We start from the raw sequence: 5,824 nt of genomic DNA on the forward strand, positions 1-5,824 counted from the left end.
GAAGAAACAGAGGGAAACATCATAGAATACCACCACACAGAAATAATAGACAACAACAAAAAGGCAAAGAAACAATGGAGACACAGCCTTACCAGAAAACTAAAGATAGAATGACAGGAAATCCTCACATATCAATAATCACCCTAAATGTAAATGGACTGAACTCACCAATAAAAAGGCACAGAGTAGCAGATTGGATCAAAAACTAAACCCAACCATATGCTGTCTCCAAGAGACACATCTCAGCTACAAGGACAAGCATAGACTCAAAGTGAAAGGGTGGAAATTGACACTCCAAGCAAATGGTACCCAGAGAAAATCAGGTGTAGCCATAATGATATCAGATGAAACAGACTTCAAGGTGAAAAAGATAACAAGAGACAAAGATGGACATTTCATAATGGTGAAGGAGACTGTACAACAAGAAGACATAACAGTCATCAATATTTATGCCCCCAATCAGGGAGCACCGAAATACACCAAGCAACTACTAACAGAACTAAAGGGAGAAATTGACCAAAACACAATTATACTAGGGGACTTAAATACATCATTGACAGCTATGGATAGATCATCCAAACAGAAAATAAATAACGAAATAGTAGCCCTAAATGACACATTAGATGAAATGGACATAATTGACATTTATAGAGCACTTCATCCTAAAACATCAGACTATACATTCTTTTCTAGTGTACACGGAACATTCTCAAGGATAGACCATATTTTGGGACATAAAATCAGTCTCAACAAATTTAAGAAGATTGAAATCATACCATGCATATTTTCTGATCACAAGGCTTTGAAATTGGATATCAACTGCAAAAAGAAAGCAGGAAAAAACACAAACACATGGAGATTAAACAACATACTTTTAAAGAATGACTGGGTCAAAGAAGTTAGAGGAGAGATCAAAAGATACATAGAAACAAATGACAATGAAAATACATCCTACCAAAATTTTTGGGATGCAGCGAAAGCAGTTTTAAAAGGGAAATTTATCTCCTTACAGGCCTATCTCAAGAAACAAGAAAACTCCCAAATAAATAACTTCATGTTACACCTTAAAGAACTAGAAAAAGAAGAACAAGTAAAACCCAAGGTCAGCAGAAGAAAGGAAATAACAAAAATTAGAGCAGAACTAAATGAAATAGAGAACAAAAAGACAATAGAAAAAATTAATGTGACAAAGAGCTGGTTCTTTGAAAAGATTAACAAAATTGACAAACCCTTGGCTAGACTTACTAAGATAAAAAGAGAGAAGACACTGATTAACAAAATCAGAAATGTAAAAGGGGAAGTTATCACGGACACCACAGAAATACAAAGGATCATCCAAGAATACTATGAAGGACTATATGCCACCAAATTCAACAACCTAGAAGAAATGGACAAGTTCTTAGAAACATATAGCCTTCCAAGGCTGAACCATGAAGAACTGGAAAATCTAAACAGACCGATCACCAGTAACGAAATTGAATCAGTCATCCAAAACCTTCCCAAAAGCAAAAGTCCGGGACCAGATGGCTTCACTAGTGAATTCTACCAAACCTTCAAAGAGGATCTAATACCAATCCTGCACAAACTCTTCCAAAAAATTGAAGAAGAGACAGTACGCCCTAAATCATTTTATGAGGCCAACATTACCCTGATACCAAAACCTGGTAAGGACAGCACAAAAAAAGAAAACTACAGACCAATATCTCTGATGAATACCAATGCAAAAACCCTAAATAAAATTCTAGCAAATCAAATACAACAATGCATTAAAAAGATTATTCATCACGACCAAGTGGGGTTCATCTCTGGGGCACAAGGATGGTTCAACATACGCAAATCCATCAATATGATACATCACATAAACAAAATAAAGGACAAAAATCATATGATTCTATCAATTGATGCAGAAAAAGCATTTGACAAGATACAACATCCATTTATGATTAAAACACTTAATAAAATGGGTATAGAAGGAAAATACCTTAACATAAAGGCCATATATGACAAGCCCTCTGCTAATCTCATAATTAATGGAGAAAAACTGAAGCCCTTTGCTCTACGTTCAGGAACACGACAGGGATGTCCCCTATCACCTCTGCTTTTCAACATAGTGTTGGAAGTCCTTGCCAGAGCAATCAGGCAAGAGAAAGAAATAAAAGGCATCCAAATTGGGAATGAAGGAGTTAAATTATCACTCTTTGCAGATGACATGATGCTATATATAGAAAACCCTAAAGACTCCACCAAAAAGCTATTAGAAACAATCAACGAATACAGTAAAGTTGCTGGCTACAAAATCAACGTACAAAGTCCATTCCTTTCCTATATACTAACAATGAAATCTCAGAAAAGGAAATACAAAAAACAATTCCTTTTGCAATTGCAGCCAAAAGAATAAAATACCTAGGAATAAACTTAACCAAGGATGTGTAAGACCTATATACTGAAAACTATAAGACATTTTTGAAAGAAATTGAAGAAGACACAAAGAAATGGAAAGACATTCCGTGCTCATGGATTGGAAGAATCAACATAGTTAAAATGGCCATATTACCCAAAGCAATATACAGATTCAATGCAATCCCCATCAAAATCCCAATGGCATATTTTAAAGAAATAGAACAAAAAATCATCAGATTTGTTTGGAACCACAAAAGGCCCCGAATAGCCAAAGCAATCTTAAGGAAAAAGAACAATATGGAGGTATCACACTTCCTGACTTTGGCTTGTACTACAGGGCTACAATAATCAAAACAGCATGGTATTGGCAGAAAAACAGACACATAGAATAGAATCATATGGAATAGAATTGGGAACCCAGAAATAAAACCACATAAATATGGACAGACCATTTTTTTGACAAAGAAGCTAAAAACATACAATGGAGCAAAGACAGCGTCTTCAATAAATGGTGCTGGGAGAATTGGATAGCCACGTGCAAAAGAATGAAACTGGACTGCTATTTGTCACCATGTACCAAAGTTAATTCAAAATGGATCAAAGACTTAAGCATAAGACCTGACACAATAAACTGCATAGACGAAAACATAGGTACTAAACTTATGGACCTTGGGTTCAAAGAGCATTTTATGAACTTGACTCCAAAGGCAATGGAAGTAAAAGCTAAAATAAACAAATGGGACTATATGAGACTTAAAAGCTTCTGCACAGCAAAAGAAACCATTGACAAAATAAAGAGGCCACCAACTGAATGGGAGAAGAATTTTGCAAACAGTTCCTCCAATACGGGCCTAGTATCCAAAATATACAAGGAACTCATGCAACTCAACAACAAAAAACAAACAACCCAATTGAAAAATGGGCAGAGGACTTGAAGAGACATTTCTCCAAAGAGGCCATACAAATGGCAAATAGACATATGAAAAAATGCTCAACATCACTAATCATCAGAGAAATGCAAATCAAAACCACAATGAGATATCACCTCACCCCAGTCAGAATGGCTATCATCAACAAGACAAATAATAAGAAGTGTTGGAGAGGCTGTGGAGAAAAAGGAACCCTCATACACTGTTGGTGGGAATGCAGATTGGTGCAGCCACTATGGAAGGCAGTGTGGAGGTTCCTCAAAAAATTACGAATAGAATTACCATATGACCCAGCAATCCCTCTCCTGGGTATCTACCCCAAAAATCTGAAAACATTTAGAGATAAAGACACGTGTGCTCCAATGTTCATTGCAGCTTTGTTTACGGTGGCCAAGGCATGGAAACAACCTAAATGTCCTTTGATAGATGAATGGATAAAGAAGTTGTGGTATATATACACAATGGAATACTATTTGGTGGTAAGAAAAGGTGAAATAGGACCATTTGTAACAACATGGATGGATCTTGAGATTATACTGCTAAGCGAAATAAATCAGACAGAAATAGCAGAGAACCAAATGATTTCACTGATATGTAGTATATAAACGAAAAACAACAAAAGAACCAGACAAACAAATGAGAAACAAAAACTCATAGACACAGGCAATAATTTAGTGGTTACCAGAGTGTAAGGGGTGGGGTGGGAGATGAGGGTAAGGGGGATCAAATATATGGTGATGGAAGGAGAACTGACTCTGGGTTGTGAACACACAATGGGACTTCTAGATGATGTAATACTGAATTGTACACTGGAAATCTATGTAACTTTACTAACAATTGTCACCCCAATAAACTTTAATTGAAAAAAAGACACACAGTAGCAGATTTGATCAAAAACCTAAACCCAAAAACATGCTGCCTCCAAGAGACACATCTCATCTACAAGGACAAATATAGACTCAAAGTGAAAGGATCAAAATAGACACTCCAAACAAATGATAATCAGAGAAAAGAAGGTGTAGCTAATACTGATATTAACTGAAACAAACTTCAGGATAAAAAGGGTAAGAAGATAGAAAGATGGACATTTCATAATGGTAAAGGGGACTATACAACAAGAAGACATAACAGTCATCAATATTTATGCCCCCAATCAGGGAGCACCGAAGTATGCAAAGCAACTACTAACAGAACTAAAGGGAGAAATTGACCAAAACACAGTTATACTAGGGGACCTAAATACATCATTGACAACTATGGATCGATCATCTAAACAGAAAATAAATAATGAAATATCAGCCCTAAGTGACACATTAGATGAAATGGACACAATTTACATTTGTAGAGCACTTCGTCCTGGAATTTCAGACTATACATTCTTTTCTAGTGTACATGGAACATTCTCAAGGATAGACCATATATTGGGACATAAAACTACCCTCAGCAAATTTAGGAAGATTGAAATTATCCCAAGCATATTCTCTGATCACAAGGCTTTGAAATTGGATATCAACTGCAAGAAGAAAGCAAGAAAAACCCCAAGTATGTAGAGATTAAACAACACGGTTTTAAAGTATGACTGGGCAAAGAAGAATAAGAAGAATAAGAAGACCATATATGACAAGCCCTCAGCTAATATCATAATTAACAGTCAAAGACTGAAGCCCTTCTCTCAGGAACATATCATGTTCAGGAACACGACAGGGCTGTCCCCTATCACCTGTGCTTTTCAACATAGTATTGGAAGTCTTAGCCAGAGCAATCAGGCAAGAGAAGGAAATAAAAGCCATCGGAATTGGGAATTAAGAAGTTTAAATGTCACTTTTTGCAGATGACAGGATCCTATATATAGAAAACCCTAAAGACTCAACCAAAAAGCTATTAGAAACAATAAAGAAATAAAGCCAAGTTGCAGCTACAGAATCAACATACAAAAGTCCATTGCATTCCTATATAGTAGCAATGAAATCTCAGAAAAAGAAATAAAAAACCCCGATTCCTTTTGCAATTGGAAGCAAAAGAATAAAATACCTAGGATTAGATGTAACCAAGGATGTGAAAGACCTATGCACTGAAAAGTATAAGATATTTTTAAAAGAAATTGAAGAAGACAGAAAGAAATGGAAAGACATTCCATGTTAATGGATTGGATGACTCAACATAGTTAAAATTATCTAAAGCAATATATAGATTTAATGCAATCCCCATCAAAATCCCATTGGCAGTTTTTCAAGAAATAGAACAAAAAATAGTCAAATTTGTATGGAACCACAAAATACCTCCAATAGCCAAAGGAAACCTAAGAAAAAATAACAATGCTGGAGGTATCACACTTCCTGACTTTGGCTTGTACTACAGGGCAACAATAATCAAAACAGCATGGTATTGGCAGAAAAACAGACACATAGACCAATGGAATAGAATTGAGAACCCAGAAATAAGCACACATAAATATGGACAGATAGTTTTTGACAAAGATGGGAAATCATACAATG

Source organism: Rhinolophus sinicus, linkage group LG13 (assembly GCF_036562045.2).
Source record: "Rhinolophus sinicus isolate RSC01 linkage group LG13, ASM3656204v1, whole genome shotgun sequence".
Taxonomy (NCBI): domain Eukaryota; kingdom Metazoa; phylum Chordata; class Mammalia; order Chiroptera; family Rhinolophidae; genus Rhinolophus; species Rhinolophus sinicus.